Source organism: Hyposmocoma kahamanoa, unplaced genomic scaffold (assembly GCF_003589595.1).
Source record: "Hyposmocoma kahamanoa isolate Upper Pololo Valley unplaced genomic scaffold, ASM358959v1 102, whole genome shotgun sequence".
In the NCBI taxonomy this organism is placed as follows: domain Eukaryota; kingdom Metazoa; phylum Arthropoda; class Insecta; order Lepidoptera; family Cosmopterigidae; genus Hyposmocoma; species Hyposmocoma kahamanoa.
In genome coordinates, this window is record NW_020653337.1 from 18975679 (window position 1) to 19002385 (window position 26707).

The following is a 26707-nucleotide window of genomic DNA, read 5'->3' on the forward strand; positions in this document are numbered from 1 at the left end:
AAATTTTTATGTCATTAGAGTGTATTTTAGGTTACGTTTTAATTTACGTTTCTGGGTACATGCTCAGAGATATGCCTTTGCAGTCAAATTGTTTTACTTGTAAAATATTCAGATCCCGAGGGCGACTTTCCTAGCACTTCAGCTAAAATGCAAAACAAGGAAACTTTACCCCTAAATCAGCGCAGGAGCGTGTCCCGGCGAGTGACGACAAACATACCCGGACAACAAACAAACTTTCATTTAGCTCCGGAGGTGGTCGACTCGGGACTTTGAAATTTCTTAGCAACATCAAGACGGCACCTCCGAATATTTTAATACTTAACACTTAATCCCCGCCACGGCTGGAAATCTAACGCAGTAACATTTGATTTGTGGCATAAATTTAAATTATATAATAATGGACGGTGCCCGCGACTATGTCTGCATAGAATAAGTACTTCGAATAGCCTACTGTAGTGCCTATATTAATTTTCATAGTTTTATTGGTTCTCCCTACAAACTTTCAACCCCTATTGAAAACTTTTATCCCTAGGGTTCACTGAAAACCAGCGCCACAAAGTGATATGTCACAGTCTTAACTAGACTGTGGCGCAGGTTTTTATATGCTTATAAGCTGAATGAGGTCCTTTCCTACTGTCATTTGTGAGTACGCCGCAGCTGCACAAATGATGTACAAATTTGTACTAGTTATATTTTGTTTATTGCTTTTTATCTGCTTTACTTTATAGTATATGTTGTTTTTTTCTTGATTTTGTATTTTTTATTTTGGTTTTTAATTCTTTCTACTTTGTTTTCTTTGTTTAAGTATTATCAATCTCTTGTTTGTATGTACGTGTTGTGGCGTTTCAATAAATGTCTATTCTATTTCACCTCTCTTAAAATTTATTTATGTGTTAAAAAGTAGCCTATGTCCTTTTTCTGGATTTCATCAATCTCTATACCAAAATTACTCGCGAAAAAGTAACAGTTACTTTCGCATTTACAATACTAATTTCGAAACTAGTTTCGATAGATATCTAGTACTATACCACCCAACAGCTACACTGTTTGTTTTTTTTATCAATTTTATTAAAATCTAAATCAAAATTTAACGCACGTAAAACACGATATTCGTGTATTCTGTTCCAAAACAACAAAAACTGATAGAGATTATTGCATTTTCAACAACGTATATTTTGAAACAAACTTTGAATAACAGCGAAATAAACGTATGCCCCAGTTCTCAATTCGAATTTTGTTTACATACTGAGTCGGGAAAAATGTAGGGAAATGAATTGGACCAGTCAACAAAGCGCTTCAGACACGTTCAGCAAAAAATGTTAGTTATACCCGTGTTCAATTTTCATCGGTATAAACTTGGAGAAGTTTTTTTCAATGGCTAATGAGCTCTACAAATAACAATGGATTAAAACAAGCTGTATTTCGTCTCTATCTCTCTAACCTATTTTGAGCAGCGGCTGTGGAAAGCGAAATGGTGGTATCGGCAAAGAATTGTAAATACGGAAACAAACCGAGATCGTGAAAAAACATTCGGCGTCGGCCACTTACACGGACACGGATAGCGCAGCTGCGAACTGGGAGTGAGTGTTCGTTTTGGGATTAGGAATAATTTTCAATTATAAAATGATGGATTTTGACAAATTAAAAACAGAGATAAGCAGACTTTTCGCAATTACGTCACATCTACAAAAAGACAACTTTTCAGGACAGGTTTAAAGATTCTGCGAAATTAATCGGTGACGTTTTATATTGATAGACATAACGTTTTGTATTTATATATAATTATACATTACATGAAAGTTAAAAAATTTGACATACACATAATTTATTTCATATATTGTGTTATGCGTATGACTATCAAGTGATGAAAGCTTTCGTTTATTGTCTTCCACACACACACACGCACCCGCATAACAGTACCATACAATAAAAGGATTTTAATCCATCTCTATATTCTATTTCAATGGAAAGACACAGAAATTAAAGTAAAATTATTATTATTACGTGTAAAATCAATTCTTAAGCAAACGATAATATAAATATAACATATATATATAATATAGAAATACGAACCTCCGACCAGCTATTTAATATTTAACGGGATCTGAAACAAAGAAAAAAATATTGGTCTTAGAAGGAACACATTTATCATTCTTATCCAATGAAACGTGTCGTTAGTTACCTACAAGGATATTAATAAGGACCATCTCGAGTGAAACAGGATATCTAATTTTAATCGTATCCTTTCAGTTCTTTTTTGTTGCATATATACCAATTGCAACACGTTGTGATATCAGTAACTTTGTTATTAATTAAAATAGCATTTAATTTTAGTGCAATGGACTGTCCGGAACTGCTATAATAAATATCACTAAAAGTTCCCCTGAGAAACTATTCACTTTTGTTTCTTCGCCCGACCCATACTAATTACAGGCAAAGCGAGCAATAATTCACAAAAAGTGTGACTGCGGCATGAAATGTAATTGTTTTTTATTTATTGTATTGCTCTTTGTGACTTATAATTTTATTTTTTATAATATTAAGTGACGGCACGAATAAATCGTGCGCCTGATGGTAAACTACAAGCCCGTCCATAACAGCTACAGTGCCACTCAGAGCTTCAAATCGCAAAGATCTGAGGGGCGCCCGTCACCCTGAGACATAAGTTGACAAGCCCCATGTGCCTGTAATTTCACCAGCACCCTTACCCTTCAAAACCGGAACACAGTAATGTTAACATTACTGCTTGGCGGCATATATAGGTAAGGTGGCAGTACTTCCCTGGACGAACTTTTTCACAAGGAGCTCTATTGCTTACAAAAAAAGAAAAGAAAAAAATATACTTATAAATGACCTATACCTAAATGGCCTTCAGTTGTTATTATTAACCCTCAGGCTCAATTTATATTGCGGCGGAACGGAGTGGAAGTGAATTTTTGTAACATTATGGTCAATAATATAATGTACAAACGAAATACGAGCCAAAAAATCTTTCTCGGTATTCTCACGCGCGCTCGCGCATTCCGCGGAAGATTTTAGCTCGTTTTTAGTTTGTACGTTACAATAATGATAAAGTGCATTATGCTATGTTACGCTGCAATATAAATTAAGTCTTATTTTAGTTTTAAGCTATGGGCGTTTGTAATAAATGAATTTCTTTTTCTTCTTTTTTATAATTATTTTATGCTATTATAAATATTTTGTTCTCCGTGTACTATTTTCCTGAGTTTATGCTCATTCTTACGAATATGGGTGGAGTTATTATCGTTTTATATTATGGCACTGGGCTGGCTGTGCCTTTGTTAATGTTTTATGCATGCGCATTGCCCCACGGGGCGCTGTCCCTGCACTGATTAATAGGTAATCAAAGACCCTAGTGCGTTCTTCGAGTGTTCCGGTGGGATCCCAGCACGCACTCGTCAAACAATAGGCTCTCCAGCCGGCTTCACTTTTTCGCCTACCCAAGTGCCCTGAATAATAAAAAAAAAATCAATGGTTTCAAGTCCTTGACATCTCAAGCACATGGGCGTTCGTGTTCAAGGGTTATTATATAATTTCTACGAACTTCATTTGTTTCTTAGTAAATCCCATTGGTCCAGTTGATTTATATCTAAAAACTTTCTGTATTTCGTGATTGAGTACATTTGCTAAAATTCCATTCATATATAACAATAATATTACAGACAACCAGACAAATATCCCGTTCTCAAATTAGGGAAATACCTGTACTATAAGTACCAGAGCAACGAAATTCGCTCTCAGATACCCAGAACACCCAGATCACAATCAATTTAATACGTATTTGGATATATATTTTTTATTATAGTGTCGAGACGAACAAGTCGTGCGCCTGGTGGTAAGCGACACGCCTGTTCATAACAGTTGCAGTGGCACTCGGAACTTTAAATCACAAAGATCTGAGAGGCATTGCCACTGTACCCGTCACGGTAAGACAAGTTGACAAGTGCCGTCTGTTATTTCACACTTACTCTTCAAAACCGTAACGCAGTAATGCTCACATTACTGCTTGGCGGCGGTAATAAGTAAGCTGACAGAACTTACCAGGACGAAGGACGAGTGAGTGCTTGTTTCGATAGTTTCCGCTTTTATCGCTGTAATTTTCTACATTCCAGATTCTATTCCTAAGTTCCACCCTTATTTTGTGGGTGTTCCCCGGATTCGAACGAAGCGTTTCGCTTCCACATTTATGCGGCGAGCGGCTAGGGAGTGGAATTCCCTGCCTGCAGACTTGATCCCCGAACACTATAACTTGGACCTTTTCAAGACGAGAGTGAATAGGCATTATTTAGGTGTGCACGTTACATCCTCGACCTCATCTTCACTTTCCATCAGATGAGATGGAGGTCAAATGCGCACTAATTTTTTTTTATATAAAAGAAAGTGACAAAATTCATAACAAATGGTAGTCTCTGCTTTTCAACAAACATAAATTATTGAAACTTTCAATGAATTTTGTGTGGGAAGTAAATTTATCGAATACAACCATTAATTTCGATCATGTTTATCGTCGTCTCTTTAACATGCTGTCATATAAATAAAACTCCCTGGCCATTAGGTTCGGCTGACTGCCGGCTGCCATGTGAGCGGACAAAATATCACAAGGGAGGCTGCGAGGCAACATCGGACCCCATCAATATCTGTCATCAGCCACCGAGTAACCAAATAAAATTATTATGAATGACCGGCCGATGGGTGGATGACACAGAGGTTCCTGTTTCACTCCCATATTACATGAGATGACCTAATTCGCTGAAAATGTTTCCTGTGTCATCGGGAAATGAGGCTATGGAACGTTGCCCGAGCTTACTGATTATTTTTTGTCTATAAATCAAAATTATTTATCGGTATTTATATGGTCTGTGGTTATCACACATATTATCATCTACATGTTGTTTCTTTAGCTGTAAAATTGTTTATAAAGTAAAAGTAGCTTATATATCGTACCCCTTATATTATAAAGTCACATGGATCATACGTCATAAATAGTTTTATAAACCGACTTAACAAAAAAGAAAGAGATTTTCAATTCGACTGTATTTTTTGTATGTATGTTATATAACGCGATAACTCATTTGTGAATCGATTTTAATGATTGGTTTTTTGTTGTAAAGGGGGTACCTCAATATATGTCCCGTTTAAATTTGAAGAAAATATTCCAGCTCTAAGTGTGGCAAAGTGAATCCGGTTTCGTGCACTTTCCTGTAACCAATTTCAATAAAACTTTAGCAAATAGATGTAATTCCACGTGCTTTTGAAGTAGTTTTTTTTTTACAAAAAAAGTTGCAATTATTGTCACATAAAAGTTATGAAATAATACGAAGTACAGGAAACAAAATAAATTATGTTAACGTGAAATTTTATAACTCTTATAGCGCGTCAACACCATCTAGTGCGCCTGAAGCGTACTCGTAAGCGTCCTACCCGATATCGCGAAGACCACCCATCCCCATGTTTAGTCTTTACGAATGTAGATGGCGCTTCTCGCCATCGACCTTGTTTTGACAAAATATCACTTTTTCATGACCAAATATGGTAATAACGAAACGACTTCCGGTAACTTCCGTTTTAGGCGTGATTACCAACTCTCACCCCCGCGCGCTCTAGTTAGTATCCAAAAGAGTCCACGTCTAACACTAGTTCCAGTTAGAAGTCTTTCATGTGCGCGTGTCTTTTCTGCTGTAATTTTGTATTAGTTCCTGTTATAAGTACGTCGTAGTATCTGTGTAATATCTCTGCGCCCCGTTTATTTATATGTAATAAAGACCCATAGTGCTCTACCGACTGACTTACTTATACTTATTTAGCCTGGCCATACTCTCTTATTTAAGTAGCAGTAGAGCTCCTCGTGAAAGAGTTCGACCAGGAAAGTACTGCCACTGCTATTTCTGCCGCCAAGCAATAATGTGAGCATTACTGTGTTCCGGTTTTGTAGGGTGCTGGTGAAATTACAGACGAATAGGACTTGTCAGTTTGTGTCTCAGAGCAATGGGCGCGGTGGCAGTGCCCGTCAAATCTCTGCGATTTAAAGCTCTGGGGGCACTGCAACTGTTGTGGGCAGGTGTATCGCTTACCACCAGACGCACGACTTGTTCGTTCCGCCACTTGGTATCATAAGAAAAGTGTAAGCGAAGAAAGATTCCCAGCGGCCGCCGCGCGGCGCCCGCCCATATACCACGTCTTCATGTACATTAATCGCGAATCTGAATTCTATTTACTAAGCAACAAGATTTAAAGTCGCCGCTGCTTGCCCGAGACGCTCATTTAAGTTAAAACGTAAAAGCTAAATAAATATAGTGTATTTTGCCACGACTTTGTCGCTGCGCGGGGGCATCACGAACCCCGCACGGCGACAGTGGTGAGCTCGATGAAATTCATGTCAAATAAATGCCCCCTTAAAGTACCTAAGTTATCTACTAAATTAGTTCGTAGAATGTTTAAATCTCTTTCCTGAAAATTGTCGTTTTACGGATGAGGCCTGTGTCAACAAGGGTGCGTTATATATTTACATCAAACGAAATACTACAAAAAGTCTAAGCCTAAGCTGTCACCTTATTAAATGGAAGCAATAATCACTGCGCAATGAGCAGCGCTGACTTTTTGTAGAAGTATCGATTTCCTTGCCCATTGTTACAGTTTTTGCGCTTATTGCGGGTAAGAAGGAAACAAGTATACCAATGTTTATGCAGTTACCCATGCGTGGTGTAGACTCAACAGAGCTCGCAACTGTGTCAAGGATGATAAGCGGAAAATTTCGTTTGAAAGCGAAGAGGGCGCGTTTAGCCCTCGCTCTTCTGGATAAAAGAACGATTCTAATTCTCATAGCTCGCAGAAATACGATCTGCCGTCAAAAAAATAATGACAAATAACCCTAAGCTCTGTATAAAAACAAATCGATAAATATACGGGCCTCTTCAAGTTATGATATCAGATAGATACGGTTTATGAAATATCGCATCGTAATACCGTTTTTACGACAATTTTAAACCAAGGAAACAAATCTCCAGGCAATTTTAAGGTAAATAATGTGAAAATTAAACAGGCAATAACTGGTTACCAGCCGTGCGTAAACTGAAATTTATAACGTAAAATAATTAATAAATATACCGGTAATGACTTCATTCCGGGTGGCATGGGGCCAGCTAATCGCTGGATTGATGCACATGGCCGCTTTAATCCCCGGCACACTTTTACGAGTAGGAACGTTTCATATACGCAGTAGAAACGTTACGTAATCCAAATTTAGAACTGTTATCAAAACAGCTGCTCTACTTTATTGAGGGAGATAAAATAGCAGATGCAGATAAAAATATGTAAAAAAAGCAAGAAAAACGTAAAAAATACCTGCTGTATCTGACAGTTGAAGGCTTGACAACTGCAGCCAGGTTTAGTCATTGTTTCTGATTTTATTGTCTCAAAGTCAACGAATCATTTATTCCATAGGTAAAATAAATTTACACTTGAAAATGTCACATTTAAGTTACTGCTCGTTCACTAGGCTGACTTCCCTGAGAAGAACTAGCAAAAAACTCTACGGATCGCTCTTTTTTAAATAAACTTAAATGCTATGGAATGCACTTTGAATCAAATTTGTGTGGAATCTAGAGTCATGTCGTCTTTCAATACATCTTTATCTAACACGTAGTCTTCAACTTTGTAATGCACTTTTTGAACTTAGGAAATGATAATCTTAATATATGCTCCGGAATCTTATAAAAAAGTGTCTATAAATGTAATTGCAATTTTAGACTCAAATTCGACTATTACCTTTGAAATATGTATAAGAAAGAACTATAAGCAATAATAATTGTTGATGAAATTCCTAAAGGAACAAATGCATAGACCAGAGAGGAAGAAAACATTATATAAATACTTATTTCTTAGGCGGCTTAGTATAAACGCCCCATTCGTTAAAACTTTTTACATTATTTAACGAGTGGGAGGAAATTGTTTCCATTACAACTTACAGTTTTATTTGGCAACCATAGTAATAAAAGTTTTGGAGTATTACACAGATTCATTAAAGCACGGTTATATTTTGTAAAGAAAAAGTAAATAATTCTACAGAAAAACTAAACAATGTGTTGATGTACAATGTTGTAGTAATTACTTAAAGAAAATGTAAGACTTTTATAAAAAATTTTATTAACCGAATTTTTGATATTTCACGATCTTTTATAATTTTTTTTAATTCGAAAAATCTCACATGATAAATGCAAAAGTAATACTCTCTGTTATTTTTTTTTTGCGGCTAAGCTGTTGAACCAAATTTGATGAATTTTGGTATAAAAATAGGAGAAGTACATAGGGTACATTTTCTCATAAGGAAGAGGGTGAAATAGGAGATGAAAGTTTGTATGGAGAACCAATCATTTCTGAAGTAACGGACCTGGAAAATCGTATTTATGCAGTGTTCGATCTTTGTATTAATAATTATAACAAACCAGTGGAGTTATTTCACAAAAAAATTATTAAGTAATATGGTGGTGAGACATCCTGACATTCTATTGAACCTAATTACAATAAACAATGTTTCAGCGTTTCTGACCAATTCCCTTTAAGGTAAATGTTTTTTTTTTTGTTAATTTTCTTAAACAAGAGCAAATTAATTTGTTATTTCCCCTATGCACCTTTAACAAGGGGTCGTCTTTCTGTTGGACATATGCCTCCAAGATTTTGTGTCAGTCTGCCCTATTCCAAGACCTATCTGGCGTGAGCTTATATATATTATATGTCATAACAATTTCCCAGTGGGGATTATTATGCGAATTTATAATCAAGCGCAAAATTAATACGCCGCATGACACGGACCGCTCTAACTGTAGTCCCTATTAAATATTACTGTGATGAGAGATACGAGTGTATAATTATCTTCAAAATGTGATCTCATAAACGTAATCATCATCAACCCAATTTATACGGCCCACTGCTAGCCACGGGTCTCCTCTCAGGCGAGGGTTTAGGCAATAGTTCGCCACATTGGCCCAATTCACACGTTATCCGAAGGTCGTGAACCTCCTTCAATGTGCAGATTTCATCACGATATTTTTCCTTCACTGAAAAGCTCATAGTAAATTTCGAATTACATTTCGCATATAAATTCTGAGAAACTCAGAGATGCGAGTCCGGATAGGAAACCACGGCCTTTGCTTGAGAGGTGGTAGATCAAACCATTAGGTTACCACGATTAAGCGTAATACAGTAGTAAAATTCAACAGAATAGTAGTAAATATGGTGTTAGTTACATAACGAGCACGTGCAAGGCGGGTCATTGACCTCGTCCACCATTAATCACTTTTCCACGATACCCGCACCGCACGCGACTTGTAGAATGACACAAATTTGTGACGTTTTATATGTATATAATATAATACACAAAGAGTGGAGGTTATGGTAATGAAAGTACTTTATCGCCTTATTAGCTATATCTCAAGCATATAAACAACAATTACATAAGAAATGGCTAACAACATTGACCTTAACAATATCTATCTAACAATAAAAATACTTTCAAAATTTACGACCTCATCGGTCTTGGTTTACGTTGAGTGCGCTGGATGCGGAGGACCTGGGTTGCATTCCCGGTAGGACCAATTTGGGAAATCGACTTTCCTAAATTGTTCTAGTCTGTATCTAGCGCACAGGTTATAGAGTTCTTCTCGTATGCCCTAAGCGTAGGTAGGAAGGGTCACTATAATCAAAACTGACGTAGAAAGATATGGGAGCTTGTCCTGGTCTGGATGTTCTGGGAAGTGCTCCAAAATCCCATTGCTTTGGTAATCATAGCACATTATGATCATCACCATCATATCAGCCGGAAGACGTCCACTGCTAAAGATAGGCCTCCCCAAAAGATTTCCAGACTAGTCAATTGAACGCGACGTGCACCCATCGGTTACCTAGTCATGGACTCCATCTAGTAGGGGGCCGTCCCAGTGAACGCCTTCCAATTCGTGGTCTCCGTTCGAGAACCTTTCTGCTCCAACGGCCGTCAGTTCTACGAGATATGTGCTCTACCCACTGCCAATTTGCTAATCCTCCCAAATCGAACTTGCTAGAGCTATGTCGGTGACTCTCGTTCTTCTACGGATGTCCTCATGTCTGGCACATATTATTAGAATTTGGTATTTTCGGTAAGTTAGCATTTATTTCTTTTGGAAGTTAGTATATTATTCGGAAGTACAGCTCTTGTTTGGTAGAATTGTAATTTGAATAAGCTTTTGATTGTTTAACAAGTATGATTAATTGTGTCCGCCATATATTTTTCAGTAACTCATTTTAACGCAGCACAGTTCGCTACAAGTAAATTTGTTTTTCAGAACCTTTATTATTTCCCTTGCTTATTGTATCTTACTTCTTGCCATTAAAACAAGCTTTGTTCGCTAAACGCGGTCATGTATTCAGGGAGGACCTAACGGGCACATAAGTCGGACGTGGCATCCGCGGCTCCTGATTGTCTTCATCATAAAAACCCGTCACGTGCCTCCCCTTCCCGCGCAACCGAAGAAAGACTCCCCGGAGGGAAAAAGTCGCACCTGGGGTGTGAAAATCTACCGTGTGGAAAAAAGCCGTCTAGATATTTGGGAATAAAAGTTGTACCTCAACGTTATGGAGATTTTTATTTATTTTTATGATATTAAGTGACTGGACGAACAAGAAGACATGATGGTAAGCGACATGCCTGTCCATAACAGTTGCAGTGCAACTCAGAGCTTTAAATCGCAAGATCTGAGGGGCCCTGCCACTGGGTCCCAAGGTGAAGACATAAGTCGAAAAGTCCCATCTGTACCTGTAATTTTATCGGCACCCTTATCCTTCAAAACCGGAACGCAGTAATGCTCACATTACTGCTTGACGGCAGAAATAGGTAAGGTGGCAGTACTTCCCTGGATGAACTCTTTCACAAGGAGCTCTACTGCTATTAAAAAAATCCACTTTGAATTTGTATATATGCGCAAATAGGTAACCACTACAATTGTAATATTAATTTTGTTGAATATCATGATTTGTTTTTAAACCATATATTCGTTTATTTCTTTGTGAAATTTCTTCATTAGGTTCTTATAATTATTAATAGAATAATCGAATATAAAGAAGAATTCTTTCGACGTGCCAATCTAGAGCAACCAGTATTGATCATACAACATTAATATTATAATTAAATTTAAATTTTCTATTAAAATTCTTTAATAAAACAGGTAACATTCATACAAACAACTTTTGTACAAAGAAAAGACCGTGACACACGCGGCAAAGATTTTTGTGGATTATGCGTCTTTTAAAGTAGTTTCTAAGCCCCGACGTATGCATCTATAGCGGCAACAAATACCGTTATACACCATAAACGTAAATGAAGCCCTATATAAGCGTACGTAATGCAAGCATGAACGAGGTTGAATTAATCTGGACCCATTTCAATCGCAACGGATACGGTAAACACGCCGTTGAATCGTCAGACTTTGGTCATTTAGTACCTTAATATTAGAATACAGTACAAAACGATGCGATACAATACAAATACTCTAATTAAAAACTAATATTCATTCGTACTCTTGTTCTTTTTCTTCTTACTGTTCTCACATTGTTTTAATTATAATATTATAATGGACAGAGATCCGGTACGATATTATAATTAAATATGTTTGCATGCATGATGTCGCATAATCTGTTGACGACCTGTATGTATTATACCATTCTTCGTCGTATCATTATTTTTGGCCTTCGGCTTTTAAAAGTTATATTTCAATTTTTGTATTTGACGATACGTTTCAAAATAAAAAAAACAGGATCAATACCTCTATTATACATCGATTCTCAAGTTTTAAATGTGCGGATAACATTTATGTCGAGATAGAGGAAACATTTAATTTACTTTCAAAGTTAAATTTTAAATACCTACGTTCATAAGCCTATGTTGAAGCTCAATATAACTCAAGGGCCAACATAAGATAAAACAGAACCGACAGGTGGATGCGACACGTCGCGTCTCGTGCCGGCTCTACCGTGGCGTTAGAGAATGTATGGCCCTCTCCGCGGCGATATATGGCAGCTAACTTTGCCAAACAGACAGGATATCCTGGAAGCAATATTTTTTTCTGAAAAAAAGAGGAATTCCCATTCCACTTATTTCTCTGTCTACTTATTCGGATATTTGTTGTATTACATAATTTACATATCTTACACCACACTCTAGCTAGTAAAGTCGCTTAACTTTGAATATGTGAGAAACTTCATTATCACTCACGCTATAGTTATTATAAAGCTATAGCAAGAGCGACGACCTCTTTGAACAACACGGTAGAAACGCCATACGTAGAAGTAATATTATTACGTATTATATTTAGCATACGAAAGCGTATTTTTGTAAAAAAGTCACAAATATTACGGGGAAATGGTAATTGTTACGTGCTAGTGGAACCACGTTCATTCGCATGAAATCACACAAGCTCGTGTCACATGACGACATATTGCAAGTTGTTGCAATAAGTTAAGTATGCGATACGTTTTAATTTAAAAGCAGTGCAACAGTGAAACATGCTCTCTATCATGTGATTTTCTTGTGTCTATCTATTTGTCGTAAACACACACACACCAGATATCGTAGGCTTTATACTATTCATATGACTGTACCAAATTTATACTTAACTATATTTGTTTGCACATATTTCATGTTCACAGTAATTCTTACATATTTATTCACCCTCGTTGCCTTGTTGCTTGATCAATTCGCTTTATATGTAAACAATATTATATTTCAAAGTCAGAACGTGCCCTTGAGGTGACATTACGTAGAAATTGAGGAAGAATAACGAAATCCCTTTTGAGGGTTTCGTTTGGCCCTACGGTTAATGTTTAAACCATCGCAATATTTCCAGGAAAAGGAATTTAGACTAATCGCTTCTCATCATGGCGAATAAAAATACTTGTCACGAATTTCTCATCTCTTTATCTTGGCATAACGTAACGTAACGTTGCCGTGTAATAACCAAGTTGAAAATGGAGTTTTAAATTTAGGCAACTCCTGGGTACAGCATTAATGACCTTCGCCGCCATTTTGAACGGCTGCTTTAAGGAAAACTCCCTACTCGCCCTCAGCCTACAAGGGGATTGGGGAAGTAATGCATTTTCCTTTATCGCCGTGCGGACAGTTTGCGCACTTCTCGACGAGGGAGCCGACTTTTACGATTATTGTACATCCATGCACAATCGGCAATGAAAAAAGTACAGTGTTCGGTCTCAGAACCCGTAAATGGACCATATTGTAAACGGAATCACGGTTTAGGACACTGATGTGGTTTCTGCCGCAATACACAAGACAGCGTCCACAAGAAACGTATTGTTTCATAGTTAACAGTAGGGACTGTTCCAATTAAAGTTTTGTGGTTATGTTTGAAATTTCAGCACGTCTAACCGCTTTTATAAAAGGATTGGATTAAGTTACAATTTAAACAGACTTGCGACACGCGCTGCGGCATTTCAAAGCAACGTGTCGCAAACGTTGGAGAGCTAAAAATGTCAAAATCGTGCAGCATTTCGCCTTGGGAAGTGCGGTGCGGGCAGCACAGGAAAACCGCCCGCGTCGCCATATCGAGCGTGAAATAATGCACCACATGTTGTACAAGATCGGTAATTAATCGCAACGGGCGAAAGCGTAAGTATTCTCATGCGAGGTTCTCATAAATACATAACCTATTAGATAATGTTAAAAGTAATATGCGTGTGAGTAGTATATGATTACACGGATGAAAGACGAGGGCGATGCTTTTGATGCTCCCCACCTTTGTGGGTAACACGGTTGCCTTGGTTGTACACCTGTCAATTATGTTGAAAAGTTTTCCTACTCACACTTGACTTATTTTTGGTAGCCATACAGATCTTTATGAAAGAGTTCGTGCAGGGAAGTACTGTTATTTTACTTATTTCTGCCGCCGAGCAGTAATAATACGATCATCGTTTGAGCATTACTGCTATCCGCTTGTGTGTGCTGGTGAAACTACAGGTACATGGGACTTCTTGCTTTTTTCTCAGGATTACGGGACGCACTGGCAGTGCCCCTCAGATCTTAGCGATTTAAAGCTGAGTGGCACTGCAACTGTCATGGATAGGCGTTTAGCGTGCCACCAGGTGCACGACGTGTTCGTCCCGTCTCTTGGTACCGTAAAACAAATCGCGGATACAACTATCCATATTGCATCAATGAATCTTCGAAATACGAAAACGAATCGTGAAAATCATATTTCCCATAACATTCAACTAAAAAGATACCCTTTTACCAAACAATAAAAACTATTATCGAGTATAGTTATCAGTTTAAACATTAAAATTGATAACCCGATGATGATGATGATACAATTACATACCTGATGTCACAACACCTGATGTCATCGACCTCTGTCAATTATCTCCGATGATAAAAATATCCCTAACCATCCTAACAACAAACACGCGGCATTTTATTCTCAGAACATTTCCTTTTTAGAGCATGCGTTTCCTGTGAATGTTTTTATAATACTTTGACACATGATAGCACTACGTTTCGCGTTTAGTTATTATTAAAAACATTTGGTATAACAAGTGATCAATTAGAGAGATACAATTCTAGAGCACTTTGCTGGATGAAAGTTTGATTTGTCGCGGTCAGAGTTTCGTAGGTGTAAAATAGGGCAGTCGTGCAGGAGAAAGTACGCCCGTACAATCGTGACAAAGCAGGGACGTGCTAAAAAGTCTTTCACTAACATCGATAGACACCCCGTGCACGATGTTAACAAATTTTTAAAAAATACGATTAATAATTATCCCATTAATGATCCTAAAACTGTCTACTTATATACGATACATTTTGATCATCTCGATACTTCCAACACTACGCCAACTTTATTTTTTGGTTTTTATCTGTTGTTTTTGTAAACAGTTATAATTATTTACTATAATTATGCTCCACGAATCGTGTGAAAAAAAAATAAAGAAACAAATAACAAAAATCGACCAAAAAACAGAAAAACGAATTTCGTGAAAATATAAAATAAAGAAACAAAAAACAAAACGAAAACAGGACAGGTCCAAAAATTTTATTGTCGTAGTGTTAATTGGAGGTATCAATCTGGAGATAATGAAGATGACGTTTTAAGTAGATCACCGCACTTAATAACCGGCTTGCACTAGTTAAAAAAAAATAGATGCTCATGTAATAATAAGAAGCGTGAAAAATATTAGTCGTTTCGCTTCCACTCGTACCGCCGACGAAGAACGCGCAACGTCTTTTTCGCTCTTATTACACGGACATAAAGGTTTTTCTAACCGGTTGAATGCGGTTTAGTGTCGATAAACTGTAGTTACTTCCTTCAACAATGTGAAGAATTTCTTAAGCTTTCTTACTACTTACTTACTTACTGTCACAATTAGTTTTCCTAACTAAATTCGAACGTCTAAATCTACATTAAAATTATTCCTAGTGAAAGTGTGGCCACCTAACACCAAAGTGGCGCACATTGAAAGTCAAAAGTTGAGTGGGCAAAAATGTGGTGGTTACGAGCGGATACACGCGCCGCTTGCGTGGAGGCGATTTTGTAGTAAGCCCGTTCAAATTCGAATATCATAGTAAGAGTCGAGTTCAAGTTATTGTAAAATTAATTCAATTGAACGTACTTAGTACCCTTGATATATTAATGCCACATGTACACATATCGCACTGTTACAATGGTGTTGTAACTCAAAATATGTAAATTAAAGATTATACTATTACTGAACGTAACATTTCAATATGTACACGTCAACACAACCGTCATTAGAATATTGTGAAAAACAATTAAAAGAATGCCTCAAAATGAGACAAACTTTTTGTGAGCTAGTTCTGGACAAAAAAATCCTTTCTCAAAAATATGAAATTGTTTTTTCCCTTTATTTTTAAATATATGTATGTGGCTGGTTGTAGATATTTTGATGTCTGTAATAAACGTTCAGGTATACGTAAAGTTTATTAATCTTTCACGGGAAATAAATAATTAGTTTTACATGAATTAAAAAAACACTTTTTGAGTTATTAAACTATACTATAGTATATTTATTAACAGGTATAGACTGATTTACCCAATTATCTAAATCATTTCATTAAAAATTAGTAAAGTAAACTCTGGTAACATGAAAAGTATTCAACGATTTTTGTAAACAATAACATCAATGTTTGGTAAGCACGAATTTCCTTGATAGTACTCTTTACTCAAAATGATACGATTACCATCTGCATCTTGTGAGGGAGCAAATAAAACACAATAGACACATCCGGCGGGAGAGGCAATAAACAATCGAACACGGACCCTTCGCTGCAATGAGTTAATTAAAGTATGGTGATTTTTTTTGTCCTTGTTTCGAATAACCGTCGACGAGAAAAGTGTACCAGGCGAACAAAAATTATCTAAAGAAAGAAAGAATTGGAAAGCCCTTTTAACAATGCGGTTAGAAATTAGAATTGTATCGGATCCGATTTTTCGTTGAGTTAATCTTGAACGGCAAAGTGAAACATCTACTTCACTATACTTGGAGTTCTAATTTCTCCGTTATGAGACTTTTTATTTTAATATATCACACTGGTTATACAATAGTGTATTAACTTAAAAAGTGTATTAAGCTTAACAATCAGTTTAGACTATTTATTACATACGATATGTGCATATAGGTGATTAGTTGTCTCTCTGCTCGTGCAGCCTTTATAATCTCAGACTTAGTAGGCACGTAGAGCAGGTCCATTTGTCACTTGATTACTTTCAATATTCATATGTGCTAGTAATTGTCGTTTTAATTTATACTTGCTACTTTCCTTTTATGCTTTATGCGGTGGCAGTTGTGTTTGATTTATTGGATATGGATGGTAGTTTTTGCGACTGCGGTGGGAAGTGCATGGCTTATAGTGCATCGAACTGGCGATGGCGCACGGATGTGGCCCCAGTCTGTGATGCACAACGGGATCCTTTATTATTCAATTTGATACACCCGCCTTTGCTGTTTCCTATTATAGCTTGCTCTTCTTGAGAAAGTCTAAAGCAGCGTCCTGTGTTGAGGTTTTAGGTGCTCTTTGTTGGTAGTTTAGGTGATGAGTAGCTATAAGTAATATTTAGTGATACGTTGAACCAGAAAGCCGAAATTTTTATATAAATCTAAAAGCGCTAAATAGTATACTAAAGCGTCGAAGACCCAGTCAACCAATCAGAGGGTCCCCATTATTTCGAAAAGCGAAAAAGATGTATTGCCATCTTGTTTTATTTACATTACTAAGTGACTGGACGAACAAGTCGTGTGCCTGGTGGTAAGCGACACGCGTGTCCATAACAGTTGCAGTGCCACTCAGAGCTTTAAATCTCAAAGGTCTGAGGGACACTGCCACTACGCCCGATGCCCTGAGACATAAGTTGACAAGTCCTATGTGCTTGTAACTTAACCAGCGTCTTTGCCTTTCGGAACGCAGTAATGCCCACATTACTGCTTGGCGGCAGAAATAGGTAAGGTGGCAGTACTTCCCTGGTCGAACTCTTTCACAAGGAGCTCTAGTGCTACTAATGCTACTATCTGGCTAATATAAGAATACGCGGCCCGTAGAATTGTCGTGCAGAACAATTCTGATATATTTATTGTAACATATTTATTTAGATCAAAATGACCGTCGTGGCGAGCAGACGTAACGTATATGCAGGCGGTTGAATTTCTGTGGCGTGTTGCTTGTAGCCCAAGCACAGAAAGGTACGCCTTTAACCTGCATTTCAAATTCAAATATATTTATTCGTCAACATAGGTTACAGTAGATACATTGAAATACATAGTGATAAATACACTTATGGTGACCCTCTATGCTGCGCCTCAAGGCATACGAAGTAAATGAGTATAAGGAACATAAGAATTATATACAATTTATAAAGTTCTTAACTAATATTGGTATGTCTGACACCCTTAATTATATTCATTACATTGTCAATGTACAAATAAATATTATGATTCAACAAACTAAAAATATTTTGATTCAAATAATAATTAAAAATATCAAATTACTTATTACGATTCACTCATACGCATAATACGCATTATAGTGCATATATACTTAATTTTATATTAATCAACCGCTATGGTTAGCGTGTCGCTTTTCACCAGGCGCCTTCTCGCCTACAGAACAATTGTAACTTTGTTATAATTACTAAACAAAGATCGAACACTTAAAAAAAACCATTTCGATCCGGTTGGATTTGAACCAACGTCTCCCAGCAAGCCGTGGCAGGCACCATACCCGCTAAGCCACGGAATGAACAAACGGACCTCACGAATTTTCGCATGTGTTTGTTGCAGATTTTTGTTTTTGGTTTTTACCGACTTTTTGCCGTAGCGTTATCTGTGAGAAAACATTTGGCACAGTTTGCTGGGAGTTTTTGGCGGAATTTGGAACTTTGTTTAATAATTCTAACAAACTAGTGCAGTAATTTCACTAAAAATAATTGAATATCATATTGACGAAACATCCTGTCATTCAATAAAAATTACAATTGTAACCTTTTTTATGAAACAAACCGACCTTAAAACTGCTATCCATTATCGCTGTGCTTTATTTTCATTGGAATTACACGTATGTGCCAAGTTAGAAATCAGTTATCAGAAATCAGAAAGTGTGTGAAATCCAATTAACCGCATTCATCCCCTAATTTTGCACCCTTAGAGGTGGAATATTTTCTTAAAATTTGAATGGGACCACTGAGGTACCCCCTTTCTAACAAAATCGGAGCAATCGCGTTACATATACATAAAAAAATACTTATAAAATGATAACCTTTTCCTTTTTTGAAGTCCATTAAAAGAAGAACTTGCCCATATGTACATGTATTTTGTTTTCATATCTTACATTATTGTAATAATTAATTTATTCCACCAGAAAACAAGAAAAGATTTACACTTGTAATCTCACTAAGCGATGGGTGTAATAGCATTATGTCAGACAAGATGACTCGGTTCCACTTGCACAACACTCCGTGATCGTCTAATAATGCCGTGAAATAATAACTAACAATCGACTCACGCTACACTGGGAAAGTTTCATAAACAACATGTAAGTTACACTAACAATAAATTATGGTAACTACCTACTTGGGTAAACTGCTAAGTTGAGCGAACCAGTTAACCGCATTTTGACGTTAGGCGTTGAGTTCAGAGCAAAAGCGCAAAAGTTTTATGACAGCGTTGCCTTGAGTTAACTATTCTGCCTCTATCAATCATTTCAGGTAATTACGAATACTATTTATAACTGCTGTAGTGCAGTGTAACCTAAATAAAACGTCTTTGAAGTTTTAAAAGCAAAAGAAACGCCGTTCAACTCTTCAATGTGTTACACTTTTGTTGTTATTGTGTTTTGACAATGACTAAGCATTGTAGCTCTCTTTCGGAATATACTTTCAATGGTTTATGTCTGTTGTGATGGCTTACATACATACGTAGACATACTACGTGCATACAGCGCTTTAAAACAGGCATGCACAACAATTTTATGGATAGTTTGAGATGTGGAACAAATCACACACTGTCTGAACTTCCATGCAGGGTATAATTTAAATATTAGCTACGTTCTCACGCTCATCGCTGCGTAAGCGATATAGAAAAAATAAAATTATAAGTTCTGCATCTTTAGGAAATATGTAGGTAGAGCACATGGCATTCTTATCAATTTTTTGTATTATATGCACACGCCCATGCCCATGCGCACACACACGCAAACCTAAACAGTTTTTAAGTAATTTTGAAATATAATTAATCAAAATTTTTAATTGAGTAATATGAGTTTATAATTCAGTTTAAATTATTTGCCTCCTGTTTATGACTGGGTAAGCAATGAGAGTTTTTATTCTATTTGATTTTGTGTCAAATATCTGTATTTTTATATACTGTCTGTATTAGTACCGAAAAGGGGACCCTGGAGTACCATAGCACAGGATTCACCAAGTTTGAGCTCCTGTCTCTCATATCCAGAATGTATGCTATAGTTGTCGTAACTTAAATTTTGTATGCTTAGAGATTATAAATGCCTTGTTATTATTTTATTTGGGCTCAGACAGATCACTACACTACTAGTTGTAAACACGTCGCCGGTTTTCAAGGATAGTGACTCAATCCAAAATTGGTCCTTTTCGACGTATTACTAAGATTAATTCAAAAAAATGCTGATGTTATTGTGATCGGAATTCCGAAATTTTCGTTAGAACAATTACATGGTAACATTGGGTTTAGTAAGGTCAGATCTTCGACTCGTGAACTTTGCGCGGCAGTCACGTCAGTTTTTTAAGCCGTTTTCCTGATTATGAATTAGATGCTTATGGAATAGGCCGCTATTGTAGAAAACCATCGATATTTTATACAACAATACATTAGTGCTGTTTAGGAACACGGTGCCGTTGTAGTTTCGTTTTCGTTTCTTTGTCAAATAATAAGTATTTCTAGAGTAAACGTAACGTAGGACGTCCCCTTGCAAGATGGATCGATGATCTGAAGAAGATTGCGGGTAGTGGTTGGATGCGGAAAACGGGTGATCGGGCACTATGGCGTACAATTGAGGAGGCTTTTCCTTGAATTCAATTGATTGATTGAAGTATTTCTAGAGTGATCCCTGTGCATAACACTAATAACAATATATAACTAACATAACAATATATATATGTATATTATGGTCAGGTATTTTTATGAGGCACCGGGGGAAGAGGGATTCGAAGCATTAACTCATAATGTAAAGAGTTTAGCACTTAGTGTCTCAGTCGATAAAACACGAACAAATTAGTTTAAACGATTTTAAAGAGATGTCGCCACGAAGCTCTAAATTCAAAAGGCGGAAAAAACAAATTTGACAATTGCGAAATCTTGAGAACACGAGAATTAGATTTTATAAGAAACACGATGTACTGTTCCACTTACACCACTTTTTTCTGGGAAGAGAATCCTAAGCATTAGCACAACTTGCACGTTTTCGGTAAACACATCATAAGTATTGAATTTAGCGTAATGATTGTTAAGACATGTACAACTGATAAACAAAGGCAAGTTTAGTGCACATCGTAATTCATATAAGATTTTACCTGTTCTTCGTAGAGCTCAAAACATTGACTTAAAATTGAGTAAGTTTCTCTTATCCAATCTGATCTGACACGATTTTACATCCGGTCTTGCAGTTTTGGTCCTTGTCTTTTGCATTTTTGCAAGACCAAGACCGCCTAATTGTGGCAAGGCCAAGATCAAGATTCACCTGCAATACTTGGGCAAGAATAAGACTGAGTCTGCAATACCAAGACCAGGTGTACCGATAGACCAAGACCAAGACTGAGGTTAGTCTCGTCTTGGTCTTGCATTGGGCAACACTACCGAAAATACAGTTTCATTTCCAAATGTGCAGTAACCGCAAAAACAACAAAACAAAAATAATTCGATAATTATTTATTTTTTATTATTTTTATTTTCAAGTTCGGGATGCGTGGGGGGATCAGGGGGAGACCTTTGCCCAGCAGTAGGATACGACAGGCTGATTGTAATTGTAATTATTTCTATAATTACAGTAAAACCGAATTTGAAAAAATAAACGTGATGTGCTATCATTTTTACCGCTTACGATTTGTTATTCATAGGTAAAGTGCTATAAGGAGGCCGGTAGCACCGCAGGTCGTGAGGTTAATCATTGATGGCCACGTGACGTGCTCCATCACGCAGGGATCAGCGGTAATTTGTCAATCACCACCTGAATGCCTTCTGGACCCTTTTCAATAAGTTTCCGATCGAAGTCGCTCAATCGAAACCATCAATAATGAAGAAAATGAGGTAAACGCTTTTTATTAGCCATTTAGTCAAGCCTATACTAGTCGAGCTGCGTAAAATTAAGTGTATTTGCAGCTTAAATGTTCTAAATGATTTAGTTTATAATTCATTATAATGTTGATGTTTATTGTTGAGACAATTCAAGTAATTTACGATCGCCTATTTTGTCGAAATGTGTTTCATTAACAATTAACCTGCTTATAAAAAATCGCATGTGAAAAAAACTTAAAAGTGGACTGAATGTTAGATGTGGTGTAAATCGAGGCGACACGAGGTGTATACTAGAGATAAAACGGATAGTGATTTGGCCGGATACCTGATACCGGATATCCGACGAGAGCCAAGGCCGGATAGCTTCACAGTTTTTTCAGTTACAAGTAATAAACAGATAGTCAACGATCCTGTAATTACTGTTTATCCTATTACTATCACCTTCAATCAATAAACTAGTTTATTTGGCGTACTGATTATGAATATTTCTCAGTTTCAAACATGCGGTATCCGGCCAGATATTGTTCTACTATCCGGTATCCGAGTGAATAGTAAAAAGTTAGCCGAATTAGCCGGATACCGGATAGTTACCGGATATCAGTATCATCTCTAGTGTATACGTTATTATCATCCGGTCAAAACAAACTTTTCAGTCGCACCAAAGACACGTTATCAATTTCTTTTAAAAATGTTTATTTTGTTTTTTTATATTTATTTTATTTTTGATAAACAGCTTCTATCACAATGTAAAAGAAACTATATTAAATTATGAGCAAAAACAGTTCCCTAATGGAATATATATTTAAAAAATAGAATATATACAAAATATAGCTAGCTAGCTAGAGCTAACATATAAAATATGGTATATATATAATTATATTTTGATTATTCGTTGCGATTTGTTGACTCAATAATTGAGCTTCGCGAGAAAAAGCTGAATTCTGTTTTTATAATTTATTTCACCCGTAGCATTGGCATTGAAGCTCGTGTTTTTAAGGGTTAACTGTTTGTTTACTGAATAGGCTGCCGATAATCAGCTAAGCATAAAATAAGCTGAATCTAATTGAAAATATCTTGTGTATCATTTAATGTGAGGAAACTCTTTCGCAATTAGTGCAATCGAGGCTAAGAATATGAAATCGATATCGTTGTCGGTAGGTACTATAATACCGCTCAACCTAGATTAGGTAACCCAGAAATGATTATTAGTACTAAAACCTATATGTTTAGGTTTAGTGCAATACGGCATCCCAATATAAAAATAAATAAGAATCAAACAGTACCGCCCACATGCAGTCGTCATTTGTTTATCAATCGATGTTATGGCGCATACGCTATAAAACTGGTCTACCATTTATTAATTCAATCACTGATTCACATAATTGATGTCCCAAAAAGAGATGATAATGATGATGCGTTTGAACGTAAAATCACAACAAAATCTTCCTTTGATCTCACTATAGTGTATAATCACACAAAAATTTAAAACGGAATTCGGATTCAAGGCCGCTGCAATAAACTCCCGGATGGTAAATTTCTGGCTGGCCATCATTTTGAATTCGGCGTCTTGAATATATTTTTCGACGCACCAGCTTGCGGGTTTGCTATTCGTCGTCGTTGCTTTTTTATTTAAGTTTCATAGTGAACGATGTCGTGCCGAGGAATACAGATTGTTGCGGTGCACTTGTGGCGGTGACGTAGGTCAAATTTCTTTGGCCTGAAATTGAAAATAAGGCTTCCCTCAAAGGTCAATTGTAAGACGAACAACAGCAGTCTTTCCCCCGCAATCTTGAATACGCCATCTTGAATCTTTTCCGTACACCACGGAATATGGATCTTCTTCCCAGGTATATTTTATCAACCGGAATAAACACACATTTCAGAAACTGTATTGGCTTCAAATTGGCTTTTATACGCATGTCGTAAAAACAATAGTTCACTCAGTTGCCTGTTGACACGTAGTCAGTATGTTACCTGATAAATGAATGCTTTCGCCACCGCTGCGTCACGCCCCCTACACGCTCACATTTATGAAAAGCTTTTGAATTGTAACAAACGAATTTTAATTTGTTCTTCACTGACAATACAAAATTTGCGTAACGAACGTAAGGTCAAAATAACAAAAAAAAAACAAGTTAAACAAGAAGTGATATCGTATTTATATAAGAATTAAAATATATAAGAAACTATTTGCACATTCTGAGAAAATATCACCAACTCTGCAATTATTATTCTGAAGTTATTATTTAATTGACACAAATCGGTTTTTTATGATACCAAGTCGTTACTTGATATCATAAAAAAACCAAGGACGAACAAGTCGTGCGCCTGGTGTTAAGCGACATGTCTATCCTTAACAGTTGCAATGGTGACCGTTCGGCCACAGAGGCAGTTAAATAGTAGGTAAGCATTAATAATAAATCACGTCACGCCGAGTGGTCCGCACATTCGTAATCTACGCTCGATTGGGTTAAGATCGAGTGTCGCCGACAGCAAGCATGATATCATACTCCAGTCATAGATTCTCGAGAGTACGGCCTTGCCACGCCCCACACTTGGGGGAAACACAAGAAATACAAAACATCGAACCATTACAACAGTTAGTCACGCTTTCCTTATTTGTCAATTTAAACGAATGCTATTAAAGATCACGATCGGTTCGCTAAACTGCATAAAACCACGGAACCTGAACACGCAACCCTTAAGCTAGTATTCTAAACCCAATTTAAGAAACTGGTCTAACAAACAATCGATTTTGTATTATTTTTTTATGACATCAAGTAAAGGGACGAATAAGTAAGCGCCTTGTGCCTATTAGCAGTTGCAGTGCCACTTAGAATTTTTCATTGCAAAGATCTGAGGGGCACTGTCTCTGCGCCCGTCACTCTCAAACATGCCAAGTCCCATGTGCCTGTAGATTTACCAGCACCCATTCCTTTCAAAACCAGAACGAAGTAATACTCACTTACTGCTTGGCGGCATAAATAAGTACCCAATGAGCACACTTTACACGCCTTAAAACTGTTACATCTATAAACAGTCCTATTACATTTAGATACTAGTTCTCTATAAAAAAGAAATTGTTCTTATAGACTTATTTCACTTAAGTCAAAATTTTAAAACATTGTTATTACCAAACAACTTAATTATACTTATAGTCCTTATTGTAAGTTCATCTGTAGAACAACTGATTATTTTTAATAAAATTGTTCTATACACATCCAGTAAAGTCTATTAACACTCTAAAAACTAGTGTTCTTAAGGTTATTCTATATATATTTAATTTATAGACATTCTGTAGTATTTGTACTTATGACAAACACGTTATAGCGCGTCTTCAGTAGTTTTCATTTTAAAAAATACTACAATTAGGGTTTTTACTCTATTCGACGTTGTAAGAGTTCATGCAAAATGGATAAAGTAGAGAATATGAAAAGATCTGGTGGAGATGGTGAACCTTGGATATTAAGTCACATCATTCGATATAATCATCGTTGCCAATGCCAATTGTTCAAAATCCCCAAAAATCACGGTTAAAATCCCCAAATTTGGGAAGAGCAAAGTTCATATTTCCCAAAAATTCCCCACATCTCGAGTCATCATTTATTAGAAATACATCGCTTAAAAATATAATAAAGAATTAAGAAACTCAAAATGTAATAATCTATTACGTTTGCTGTGAATGTAAACAGAATGTAAAATGTAAAACTAATTATAAAATTAGATGACCTTAAATCGTTTATTTATTTTAATTAGATTCAACATTAATCTGTAAACAGTCTTTGATAATAAAAAACATTTTACTTAATTTTTTAAGTAAATTGATTATTTGTTGTACATTTGATGATACTATGTTAATGTTAGAAATAGTCAATAAGTTCCGACCTATTTATATTTAATACTCAAAGTTGACGAATGGTAAGTTGTGGTGTGGAAGTACCAACTGCTCGGTTTTGTTTATCAATAGCTGATTTCGTTTTGCTTCATACCGGGGACCGGCCTTAGCGGGAGAAAGAATCGCGAACTCAACACGCACCGACTGGTAATTTTACAATTCAGAACCAAGTGCTCTAATAATAATTCTATTTAAGTTGCTTGTTAATAATACGAGGGATGTGCGATGTTCAAAAACACGTCGATATAGTCCATCACTGTGTTTCTAACAGTAACGATCAAACTAGCGATGCACTAGCAATTGATAGATTAAACAAAATGATAAAATGTTAGAATCCCCACATTTTCCTCACATAGCGCCAATCCCCACAAAATCCCCAATCTAGTTGAAATTCCCCACAATTTGGGGAATTTCTCACAAATTGGCAACACTGGATACAATAGTCGTAACTCGCGCGAGCTGGTCATGGCTTCGTTTGTTGACAAATAAATAAAAATTGTGAAGTAATTCCGTGTTTTGAAATGATAAAAACAATTGAAATGAGCGCTTAAACTACTGTACTTCAATGTTGTGTATGTGTATTGTGCCGTCTGTCAATAGAATACAGTGAAATCATTGTGTGAAATGTGATTGGCGTGAAGAAATAACCTCAATTTTGTAATGAAAATTTTATTTCTTCCAACATAAGTTAGGTATGTCATTAAAATATTCTTTATATTTATATGATAGGGAATTTATCCACCTTTCTAGTTATTTATTTATTTATTTTATTTATTTAACTTCTTGTCGGAGAACTGACAGACAAACAATCACTTAGAAAATTAAATAAATAATCGAATTCTGATGATGAGTTCCCACATATAAAAATTAACAAAAACAGCTGATGCTACAACTATCATATCTGATGCTACATACATTCAAAGATTTTTAAAGTTAAACGCCGTTTCGCTGCAGCTATACCAGTACAAAACAGATCAAGATCAC

General features: G+C 36.4%; 1 protein-coding gene across 2 annotated transcripts in view; it reads right to left on the reverse strand.

The window, feature by feature from the left end:
• Positions 1 to 26707, reverse strand: part of LOC113231578 — a 216983-nt gene that overhangs the window by 171453 nt on the left and 18823 nt on the right. For both annotated transcript variants that reach the window (XM_026465937.1, XM_026465927.1), the window contains exon 2: positions 2074 to 2104. The gene's annotated coding sequence lies outside the window, so the exon portion shown is untranslated. The remainder of the gene's footprint in view (positions 1 to 2073; positions 2105 to 26707) is intronic.